This window comes from Pan troglodytes, chromosome 13, assembly GCF_028858775.2.
Source record: "Pan troglodytes isolate AG18354 chromosome 13, NHGRI_mPanTro3-v2.0_pri, whole genome shotgun sequence".
Lineage (NCBI taxonomy): Eukaryota > Metazoa > Chordata > Mammalia > Primates > Hominidae > Pan > Pan troglodytes.
In genome coordinates, this window is record NC_072411.2 from 83,770,843 (window position 1) to 83,783,650 (window position 12,808).

The 12,808-nt window shown below is 37.9% G+C and overlaps 1 pseudogene; it reads left to right on the forward strand.

The window, feature by feature from the left end:
* Positions 1–238: 238 nt before the first annotated feature.
* On the forward strand, positions 239–348 carry LOC112208503 (U6atac minor spliceosomal RNA; annotated as a pseudogene).
* The last annotated feature ends 12,460 nt before the right edge of the window (positions 349–12,808 follow it).

The following is a 12,808-nucleotide window of genomic DNA, read 5'->3' on the forward strand; positions in this document are numbered from 1 at the left end:
CTAATAGCCATGCCAACTTTGTCAGACTACACCATTTTCTCCTCTATAAATGGGAATGATAATAATATCAACCCTGCAACGTTTTGTTAAAGTTTAATATAAAAAACATGTAACTAATAGAATGCCTAGCACATAGCTCTGTTTAATAAAATTTCCTATTATACTCTGATTTTATGCAGTTAAACCTTATGAAGCTGCCAACATTTGATCTTTTTAACCTACAAAAATTGTAATTTCAATGTTTCATGAAAGGAGAACAGGTTAACACTCCCCTATCCGGCCTTTGGGCCTAATAGCATACATACAGTTCAGGCATTGCCACCTTGTGGAATCTAACCATCATTTTTACAAAGTTCCAGTTAGATCACAGGAATAAGCTTTAGTGATCTATTGCACTGCGTTTTGAACATGGTTAACGATATGGTTTGGATCTGTGTCCCCACGCAATCTCATGTTCAACTGTAATCACCAGTGTTGGAGGTGGGGCCTGGAAGGAGGTGATTGGATCAAAGGGGTGGAGTTCTCATTAGTAGATTAGCACTATCTCCTCGGTGATGTTCTTGTGATAGTGAGTTATCATGAGATCTGGTTGTTTAAAAGTGTGTAGCACCTCTTCCCTCTCTCTCTTCCTCCTGCTCTAGCCTTGTGAGATGTCTCACTCCTCCTCTGCCTTCTGCCATGATTGAAAGATCCCTGAGGCCTCACCAGAAGCAGATGCTGCCATGCTTCCTGTACAGCCTGCAGAACCATAAGCCAATTATTAATCCTCTTTTATTTATAAATTACCCAGTCTCAGGTATTTCTTGATAGTAAAACAAGGATGGACTAACACAGTTAATAACAATGTATATTTCAAAATCGCTAGAATGATAGATTTTTAATGTTCTCACCACAAAAAAATGATGTCAGATGATGGCTATGTTAATTAGCTTGACTGAATCTTTCTATGCTGTGTATACATATATCAAACCATCACATTATACTACATAAATATACACAATTATTTGTCAATTAAAAAATGGTAATTTCATATGATCTAACCTGTTATTAACAAAGGTATGTATAATTCAATCCCAATTCCTAAAATGCCTAAGATTCTAAGAATCAGGTTTAGGATCTAATGTTTATGATTTGATAAACATCAAATCATAACAATTTCTAAGAATTCTTTTGATTTCTAAGAATTATTTATTGTTTTATAGCAAAAAAATAGGATGATAATGTAGAAGTTAGAATTCTTCTTTTTGGTTCCATGCCATTTCAAATGATTAGGATTACCTCTGATCTGTGGTCTATGCCTTGGGTGTAAACTCCTTGATTAGACAGAATTCCAAAACCCACATGACTGGGAAGTACATCTCACAAACTAAAGGTGGAGGAGGACGGAAGGAAGGGAGATATGTGAACAGAGAAGTCATATAGTATATCTTCCATTCCCCAGCCTTATGCTCTGACAATTAAAGCCAATTACCAAGGAGAATTCAGGCAATAATGTTAACTGATGCTGTCCATGTCAATTTGTTCTCTCGAAGCAGCTGAAAAAAAGTGTGAGAATAAATGGACATTTCTGTAAATAAATTTTTTTTTGCAAATTCTGGCATATTTCTTACAAGTGTTGGAGCTTTAGTATTTGTACTCTCCCATGGGCTAGAATTGAAAATTTCTATTATAATTACTTTCAGCTACTGAAGTCATGTAGGTCCATTTGAGGTGTTTGCATAAGTGTATTTTAAGGCAATCTATTTTCTAACATTAAGTAAGTGCTTGACACTTTAATTATAACTCATCAAGAAAGACCATCTATTTACCTGTCTGTTATCAAAATTTCTAAATTATAGATTGAGGAAAAATGTGAATGCCAGCTGTACTTAAAAGAAATAATAATAATTTACTTATGCAAGAAAATTATAGAGTGCATACACTAAGCTACGATGGATAATGCTTTGGTAAACTAATTGGATATATCAGTTATATCATTATTCTAGAACCTATATTTCTAACCACTCATATTAAAATACAACAAATTCCCACTACCTGGATTCTTTACATATACAAAGAAAGGCACAAGTCATAAAAAAAAAGAAAAAAAAAGAAACTACCTATAAAAATGACTACTAATAACTAATAACTTATAGCTTAAATGACAACTTAAACTATAATCTATTGCTTTAGCAGAGATATCACTATTATAATTGTTCATTTATACTTGGAATGACCAAAAAATGTTTATTTTTTAGATGACAAACAGGCACAGTTCTGAAAAATGAAAAACTTTCTGTACCAGCAAAGCTGAGAAGATGAATCCTGAAACATTTTATCAATTTTTAAAAATTTCCTCATAGATCAAAGCAAAGATTACTGCAAAGTTTTATGAATCAACATTGGGTTCATAGCTTAGGTCTAAGAGAGGGAAAAAATATATCAGGAAACAAACGAACAATAAGTGCAGCCAGTTGTCAGTCTAGAAATATGGCAGATGGTTAAAATCAGAAGTCATATAGTTAACTCAAAGAGCCAAGGTCCAAACCACCAGGCAGAAGTTATGAGAAGAACACCACTGAGTTCCAACCTCCAAACTGGGGATAGAAGCTGAGCAGAGGTGCCTAGTCACAGAACCCAAAAGATAGTTGTTTTTTGTTTTCTGTGCTTTAAAAATACAACAGAAGACAATGGCTGGCCCTCTCTGGCATGGTCAGTCTAGAGCCAAGTATGAACTGATTGAGTGTTGCACCTGTCCAACAAAATCAGGACATGTTCTTATTTCCTAGAGGTCATTGTAAGGGACTGTGAGGGTGTAGACAAGTCAGCAGCAATCAGATACACTGAACACTCTTGGACTAACTCACCTTGCCCAGGTGACATTTTTGCATGTTTGTTTATTTCAGGACAGGAGAAAGAGAACCAGAAATTTGAGCTGTTTTGCATGGCAAATGTGGACAATCTTTAGACAAAAAAAATTTCTCGTTATTACTTTTAGTTGGCATTAGGACTGGACTCCAGTTCTCTCCTCAGGAAAGTAGAGTGTTGGGCCTGTTTGGCTCCTTCATTGGAACCAATAGGAGAGAAGCAACAAGTGAAGGGGGAAATGACTTAATTGAATAGTTTGTAACTTTGAAACATGCCATAATCCGTTTCCGTATTCCACAGAGAACGCACTTGATTTTCCTTGATGATTTTCCACTCCTGCCCTGAGCATTTGCAGAGTGTAAATCAGAGACTGAGAGGCACCAGCAGCCCATTCTACTCCTGGGATAATAAAAACACATGCCCTAGAGCTTCAGTTAGTGGGTTCCCAACCCATCAACAAATGGAATTTCTAACATTGCTCCCTAGTGATTGTATTAATGGGATAATTTTCTCTGACAGGATGTATTTTTTCTGAAATTATCTGAAGTTTCCTCTTCCAAACTCTATCTTACTGCCCACTGCCATGATTATCTCCTTGTGCAATGGAAAACAATATCAACCCCCATGTTAGTTTTCTATTTTTAGACCTGGTTTGGTCAGTCTATACAGTAAAATGGTTTATATTTAGCTCCTAAGTTTCTCCTGTTAGTAATTCAGACTCGTCACTCCCTTAGTCATTTTTATTGGCTGGTTGGTTGTCAGTTTCATGATGCTTGACCTAAGAATGAAAACAGTATTTCCAGGGATAGCTCATAAGGGTGGGGTCAGATATTTTTGTCTATAGACTATAATGAATCTATATATACCTTGGAAGCCAGTCTAACTTCTTACCCTTTTTCAATCCATATATTTTTAGCCTCACATGATAAATTCTGAGTTATTTTTATTAATGATATCTTCTCATCTTGGAAAACAGTTCCTATGGTATGTTGTTATCCCTAGAACTTAGCCCATATGCCTGCAACATAGTTAGAACTCAAGATATACTTGATGAATAAATGAATAAATACATGATTCAAACATTACTGGTAAGAGTTATTTCCAAATTATTTTTTGTCTGGATTTATAAGATTAATTTTTTTTTCTATTTTTCTTTAACATCTTTTAGTGTTTTACTTCAATTGAGGTGTGTTATCAGTTCAACTATTAGAGTACAATCTCATACTGTACAAGCACATATGTCCATGTTTTGCATAAAATTTGTGGAGCCACATGACTTGAATGATCTTTGCCATAGGATTTCTGGCCTGGTAAGTGACTTTAGAAATCATCTGGTCTGATTCCAACATTTTGTAGACTTTAAACCTGACAACTAGGAAAGATTCTAGGGGATATAGTTAAATGTTTTCTATTATAATCTTCTCTTTTGTTCACACTTTATTCTTTGTATTTGAAGACCATACCATGTCGTCCGGAATGGTCAACTCTTTCATACCACTCAAACATACATTTTTTTCTTACATTTGAAAATCTAGCTACTGTTTTAAAGGACTTATCTCCATCTGTGTTTCAAACTCAGCAATTTGCAAGCTCTCTGGTGATCCACTGATGATCCCTGAAGTTTCCTAGATGAAAACGGTTAATTCTAGATAGTTAAAAGTTGACCTCTTAGAGTTCTGAGATTCATTGAGGTCCATAATCAGCATCCATCTGAGGTTCTTGCTGTGGTCTCTTTTCTGCATGTAAATATTTTCCTTCGTATGTTTGCCCTTTTGATTATACGTGGAATTTTGAGGTTGGTCACTTGGTGGCACTGTAGTTAATAGCTTGATTTTCTTGTGTATTTTTCCACTGCCTTCATAGCTTTTGTTTTTAAATTGCAATTATGTGAAATATGTGCGACTTTTAAATTCTTCTGCAGGTGAAATGATTTAATGACTCTTGACTTCTGGATTAATTTTAAGCATTATAAACATTGTGAAAACAGACTCTTGCTAATAATGATCATTATCGTAATGGCTTGAGGCATAATCATTTACTAACATTAGCCAAGTGATTAAAATCCATCATGAGTTTAATTTGAAAAAATTTTGTTCCTTTGCAATAAATGGCTAATGATATTAGCCTCATCTTTGTGAGGCCAAAATTTATCATATGACTTTGTACTTTCACTACTTGATAGAAATCTTCTCTTTTTAACACAGGCCATATTATCCCTATTGTTTACCAAGCCTGTGGTGTTCTCTATATTGGTACTGAACTGGGCCATATGGTGCACAATGTACATGCAATTGTCACTTTTCTTTTATGGCCCTGCTATTTGATAATTTGTCATTTTACAAAGCAAGTGACCTTAACAGATGTTAAAATTAATTACTACGGCCAGTCAAACCTGTAGGGAAAGGGAAACATTCTCATTTTATGACTCATTTTTGTCAAAACTGGTTATGATATTTATAATAATCAGATTTTTTGATATATTTGTATAACTTTGTAACGATGCCTTTAAAAAGTGTCCAATCTTAAAGTTAGTAATAATTTTCCAAAAATATTATCTTTCAACTGATTTTTTTTTCTTTCTACCTCTTCTCTCTACAACCCTCTGCCCTGCTCACAGACCAGCATTCTGGAGAGACTGAGTTTTGAAACAACCGAAGGAAAGTGATTAGAGAGCAAGTGTGTAGTTGCCATTTTTTTTCCCCCACAAAGAACCTGAGTCTGGACTTTAAATTTACTTACTGCCTCATTATTTCCTTTGATGAATCATGCAAAAATCTTGACCTTCAAGGGTACTCTACCCAGCAGATGCCCATGAGGATAATGATCTTATTTCCAAAACACCTTAAACAATTAGAAAAGGAAAAAAATAAGTATAACAAACAACCCCCAAAATAAACAAACTTTGGCAACTGTGGAAGGGAAAAACCTGTATTTCTTAATGGGTACTATTTTGTTTCCAGAAGTTTTCCCCAAACGAAACAACCAGGTGAATATCGCACACTGACTGATATTAGAGATTAGCCTTCCACAGGCTCACTGATGAACTGTAATCTTTATGGCTATGTTAGCTGTTTCCACTTCAAAACAAGTCAATGTTGTTATTCTCATTTTTTAAAGAACCAGAGAGACCCACGATGGAGAATTAACATGCCCAAGATTGTTTAGTGAGTGGGTAGAAGGCATGTTAATTGGCCATTGAATGCTATGTAAAAACTACACTCTTGCTCTCTAATCAATTTCTTTCAGTTATTTCAAAACTCAATCTCTTCAGAATGCTGGTCTGTGAGCAGGGCAGAGGATTGCAGAGGTTAAAGAGGTAAAAAGAATAAAAATCCCCAAAGGAAAATCATATAATTTAAAAGTCACATACAGAATTTACTATTACATATATGTGTGTGTGTATGTGTGTGTGTGGTTTTTAAAAAAAATTTTTTTTTTGAGATGGAGTCTCACTCTTGTTGCCCAGGCTGGAGTGCAATGGTGCAGCCTTGGCTCACTGCAACCTCCACCTCCTGGGTTCAAGCGATTCTCCTGCCTCAGCCTCCTGAGTAGCTGGAATTACAGGTGCCTGCCACCATGCCTGGCTAATTTTTTGTATTTTTAGTAAAGATGGGGTTTTCTCCATGTTGGCCAGGCTGGTCTTGAACTCTTGACCTCAGGTGATCCACCCCACTCGGCCTCCCAAAGGCCTGGGATTACAGGTGTGAACCACTGCGCCTGGCCTACTATAATATCTTAATGAGGTAAAAGTCACAGATTTTCAGTCAAATTATGAGCATTAGTAACTTCCTGAGCTAAAGCTATCCATTAATTATTCAAAAACATAGTGTGCAGCACCTACTCCATGTAACATGTTGGGCATTAGGGACACTAGGGAAGTTAGTATAGCCAAGGTGACCCCTCTAATGATTTATAATACTGCAAACCTGCCCCAAATACTTGTGTTACATGGTTAAATAGCATGTCTTTTAGTTAACAGTAAAGTCAAAATATGGAATCTAGCAAAATTTATTAGAATAGAATCAACCATAAGAGAAAATCTATACTAGAAAACTGAGTTCCAGAAAAGTAACACCACTTATTCAAGATCTCGTAGCTAGACAGTGGCAAAAAGAAGTTGATTACCAGTATTTTATTTTATTTTTATTTTATTTTATTTTAATTTTTGAGACAGGGTCTTACTCTGTCACCCAGGCTGGAGTGTAGTGTCGCAATCTCGGCTCACTGCAACCTCTACCTCCTGGGTTCAAGCGATTCTCGTGCTTCAACCTCCTGAGTAGCTGGGATTACAGATGTGCACCACCACACCCAGCTAATTTTTGTAGTTTTAGTATGAATGGGGTTTCACCATGTTGGCCAGTCTGATCTCAAACTCTTGGCCTCATGTGATCCACCCACCTTGGCCTCCAAAGTGCTGGGATTACAGGCGTGAGCCACCTTTGCCCAGCCTTGATTTCCACTTTTTAAGAGTTCACTCTATTGTAAAATACTCTTTTCCAAAGACCATCCAAAATAAGAATCTTAATTCCCCAAACCTATATATAATAAGTGTATACTGAGATAGATTTTTTTAACCTGTGGGATGATACAGTAGAATGTAATAATGATTTATGTTTGTATGAATGTGCATCTCAATAGGAACTACCCAATGAAATTTTATATGACTTAAAGATATGAAAATTGTTTTCCCTGTGTTTTATGATGCTTTAATAATGACTCTAATGCATTTGTGGACTGAAAATTTTCCCTTTTCAAATAAAGAGGGAAAAACATATCCTTCTACAGGAAATAGCGACCATAAATCTGTTTTGTGGTAACAGATTTATTATTTCCAATACATTTTTTAAAAGTGCTTTTGGTTGTTGCTGCTGTTGTTTGAAAGTTCTTTGTTCTAGTTATTTAGTACCTTTCAGCCAATAAAAGTTTATAAATTCACATGTCAAGTTTTATAAAACTTTTCATTTCCTTATTAAGGTGTTTTTAATAATTATTTTAATATTTCTAATATTTAAGAACAATTAAACTATGATGATGATATTAAAATCATACTATGACAAAATCCAGACTCTGTAGAGCAAAATGGGGTTTCAGGACAGGCAGAGACAGACTGAGCTGCTGGTCCATTAAGGCTGCCAGGTAATGGTCTGACCACTTATCTGCTGAATTTCCTGCTAGCCAGACATGATCACATCAATTTCCTTCATAGGCAATTCTTACACATTTATAACTTTGAGGGGGAGCAAAGTCATTTTAGAATCTGAACACCAGGACCAGGAGTTAATTGAGCCCCTCCACCAGGAAGGAACAGTAACTTCTACCCTGTTTGGAAAATTTCATTGTGAAGAATGTAGTGTATGCCACATTGTGAAAGATGTCTCACAAAAAACTCAGAAATTAAACCACATATATTTTATTTCCTTTGTTGTTGTTCGATTGGCATGAAAAAATTTTGCCAAGGAAAGAGGATTTAAGATTTTTATTTTTCCTTTTCTTTTTAAAAAATCCCCAAATGACAAGAATGTCTGCTTTTTGCAAAATATGTACATAAAAGTTTATCTTGATGGCCATACTACTTTTCTCAGTTAGGGGAAACAGCTATACCAACTGTTGTGTCCATTTATTCAGTTTTTCTTTTAACAATTCATTGCTTTTCTTGATCACTTTACTAAATCTCTACAGAAATGACTTTAAATTTGCCTAGATTCGAACTTCATATAAATGGATTCATATGTTCTCTTTTGTGATTTGCTTCCTTCACTCAGCATTATGTTTCCAGGTTCTTCCATGTTGACAAATGCTGTCTATGAGTCATCCTTTTGCACTGTTATGTAGTTTTCTATTGTACGACTAGTAACATTCAATTATCCATTCTGTAGTTAATGTATATTTGAGTTGTTTCCAGCATTTTGCTGCTGTGAGTAGAACTTCTCTAACATTCTTGGACTTGACTCCAGATGCACATGTCTAACAGTTTTCTAAGCTGCATACCTAAGAATAAATTTGCTGAGCCAGAGGGTATTTTTTCCAAAGTAGTTGTACCAATTACCCACCCACAAGCAATGGATAAGAGCTCTATTGCTCCAACCCAGGCAAGACTTGAAATTCTCCAACTTTAAAAAATTGTGGCCAAACAGAAGAGTAAAAAATTGGTATTTCACTGTGGTTCTAATTTGCATGTCTTTGATTTCTAACAAGTTTACATATTTATGTTTTCTGCCCACTTTCCTACTACATTATTCTTCTTTCCCTATTAACTTATAGGTTTTCTTTAAATATTTTGGATTCTAATCCTCCACTGGTTATGCTCTTATAAATATCTTTTGCCAGTTTGTGACTTGTATTTTAACTTTTTAAAAAACAGTACACATAATAAATATGTGCTCTTAATTTTAATGTAGTAAAAATTATCTGTATTAGACCATTCTTGCATTGCTATAAAGAATACTTGAAACTGGGTAATTTATAAAGAAGAGAGATTTAATTAGCTCATAATTCTGCAGGCTTTCTGGGAAGCATGGTGCTGACATCTACTTCTGGTGAGGCCTCAGGAAACTTACAGTCATGGCAGAAAGCAAACGGGGAGGCAGCATGTCACATGGCTAGAGCAGGAGCAAGAGAGTGAGGTTAGGGGAGGTCCTAGACTTTTAAGCAACCAGATCTCACATGATCTAACTGAGTGAGAACTCACCACCAAGGAGATAGTGCTAAACTATTCATGAGGGATGATCCGCCCCCATGATCCTGTTACCTCCCAACAGGCCACACCTCCAACACTGAGAATCATATTTTAGAATAAATATGATGTGATGCTGAGAAGTATTTATATTCTGTTGATTTTGGGTGGAGTGTTCTGTAGATGTCTATTAGGTCCTCTTGGTCCAGAGTTGAGTTCAAGTCCTGAATATCCTTGTTAATTTTCTGTCTCGTTGATCTAATATTGACAGTTGGGTATTAAAGTCTCCCACTATTATTGTGTGGGAGTCTAAATTTCTTTGTAAGTCTCTAGGAATTTGCTTCATGGACCTGGGTGCTCCTGTATTGGGTGCATATATATTTAGGATAGTTAGTTCTTCTTGTTGCATTGATCTATTTACCATTATGTAATGCCCTTCTTTGTCTCTTTTGATCATCTGTTTTATCAGAGACTAGGATTGCAACCCCTGCTTTTTTTTGCTTTCCATTTGCTTGGTAGATCTTCCTCCATCCCTTTATTTTGAGCCTATATGTGTCTTTGCACATGAAATGGGTCTCCTGAATATAGCACACCGATCGGTATTGACTCTTTATCCAATTTGCCAGTCTGTGTCTTTTAATTGGGGCATTTAGCCCATTTACATTTAAGGTTAATATTGTTATGTGTGAATTTGATCCTGTCATTATGATGCTAGCTGGTTATTTTGCCCGTTAGTTGTTGCAGTTTCTTCATAGCATCTATGGTCTTTACAATTTGGTATGTTTTTGCAGTGGCTGGTACTATTTTTTCCTTTCCATATTTAGTGCTTCCTTCAGGAGCTCTTGTAAGGCAGTCCTGGTGGTGACAAAAATCTCTCAGCATGTGCTTGTCTGTAAAGGATTTTATTTCTACTTCACTTATGAAGCTTAGTTTGGCTGGATATGAAATTCTGGGTTGAAAATTCTTTTCTTTAATAATGTTGAATATTGGCCCCCTGTCTCTTCTGGCTTGTAGGGTTTCTGCAGAGAGATCCACTGTTAGTCTGATGGGCTTCTCTTTGTGGGTAACCCGACCTTTCTTTCAGATTGCCCTTAACATTTTTTCCTTTATTTAAATCTTGGTGAATCTGTCAATTATGTGCCTTGGGGATGCTCTTCTCGAGGAGTATCTTTGTGGTGTTCTCTGTATTTCCTGAATTTGAATGTTGTCCTGTCTTGCTAGTTGGGGAAGTTCTCCTGGATAATATCCTGAAGAATGTTTTCCAACTTGGTTCCATTCTCCCCGTCACTTTCAGGTACACCAATCAAATGTAGGTTTGGTATTTTCACATAGTTGCATATTTCTTGGAGGATTTGTTCATTCTTTTTTCTCTAATCTTGTCTGCAGGCTTTATTTCATTACCTTGATTTTCAATCTCTGATATCCTTTCTTCCGCTTGATTGATTCGACTATTGCTACTTGTGTGTGCTTCACAAAGTTCTCATGCTGTGTTTTTCAGCTCCATTGGGTCATTTGTGTTCTTTAAACTGGTTATTTTAGTTAGAAATTCCTCTAGCCTTTTATCAAGGTTCTTAGCTTCCTTGCATTGGGTTAGAACATGCTCCTTTAGCTCGGAGGGGTTTTTATTATTCACCTTCTGAAGCCTACTTCTGTCAACTCGTCAAACTCATTCTACTTCCAGTTTTGTTCCCATGCTGGCAAGGAGTTGTGATCCTTTGGAGGAGAAGAGGCATTCTGGTTTTCAGAATTTTCAGCCTTTTTGCACTGGTTTTTCTTCATCTTCCTGGATTTATCTACCATTGGTCTTTGATGTTGGTGACCTTCAGATGGGGTTTTTGTGTGGATGTCCTTTTGGTTGATGTTGATGATATTCCTTTCTGTTTGTTAGTTTTCCTTCTAACAGTCAGGCCCCTTTGCTGCAGGTCTGCTGGAGTTTGCTGGAGGTCCACTCCTGACCCTGTTTGCCTGGGTACAACCAGCAAAGGCTGCAGAACAGCAAAGATTGCTGCCTGTTCCTTCCTCTGGAAGCTTCGTCCCAGAGGCGCACCTGCCAGATGCCAGCTGGAGCTCTCCTGTATGAGGTGTCTGTCAATCCCTGCTGGGAAGTGTCTCCCAGTCGGGAGGCACAGGGGTTATGGACCCACTTGAGCAGGCAGTTTGTCCCTTAGCAGAGCTTGAGCTCTGTGCTGGGAGATCCAATGGTCTCTTCAGAGCCAGCAGGCAGGAAGTTTAAGTCTGTTGAAGCTGTGCTCACAGCCACCCCTTCCCCCAGGTGCTCTGTCCCAGAGAGATGGGAATTTTATCTATAAGCCCCTGACTGGGACTGCTGCCTTTCTTTCAGAGATGCCCTGCGCAGAGAGGAGGAATCTAGAGAGGTAGTCTGGCTACAGCAGCTTTTTGGCACTGTGGTAGGCTCCTCCCAGTTTGAACTTCCCATGGCTTTGTTTACACTGTGAGGGGAAATCTGCCTACTCCCGCCTCAGTAATGCCAGATGCCCCTCCCCCCACCAAGCTCCAGGGTCCCAGGTCAACTTCAGAGGGCCTTGCTGGCAGCGAGAATTTCAAGCCAGTGGATCTTAGCTTGCTGGGCTTTGTGGGGGTGGGATCCGCTGAGCTGGACTACTTGGCTCCCTGGTGTCAGCCCCCTTTCCAGGGAAGTGAATGGTTCTGTCTCACTGGCATTCCAGGCGCCACTGGGGTGTGAAAAATACTCCTGCAGCTAGCTTGGTGTCTGCCCAAACAGCCGCCCAGTTTTGTGCTTGAAACCCAGGTCCCTGGTGGTGTAGACATCCGAGGGGATCACCTGGTCTGTGGGTTGTGGAGACGGTGGGAAAAGCATAGTATCTGTGCTGGAATGCACCATTCCTCATGGCACAGTCCCTCAGGGCTTCCCTTGGCTAGGGGAGGGAGTTCCCTGGCCCCTTGCGCTTCCCTAAAGGAAGTAAACCATGCAAACCAAAAGAAAGCCTGATTTTTGAGACATTCAGTTCTTTCAAGGTCTATATAGGAACAAAAGAAAGTGGGAAAAGAAGCCTTTGAAGATTGACTCCTGCCTACATTTCCAGCCTGTTTCTCTTGCTACTCCACTGGAGCTTCCCACATGCCTACTACTCTGAATTGCTTTCATTTCTCCCAACTGCCATGTTTCATTGCTTCCGCACCTTTGTACAGACTGTTTCTCCTCTGCCTGGAATGCCTTTCTGTCCTCTTCATCCTTCCCACGGCTAACTTGAACTCATTGTTCAGCACTGGGTTAAGCCTCGTCTCCTTCAGGAAGCCATTACTAAA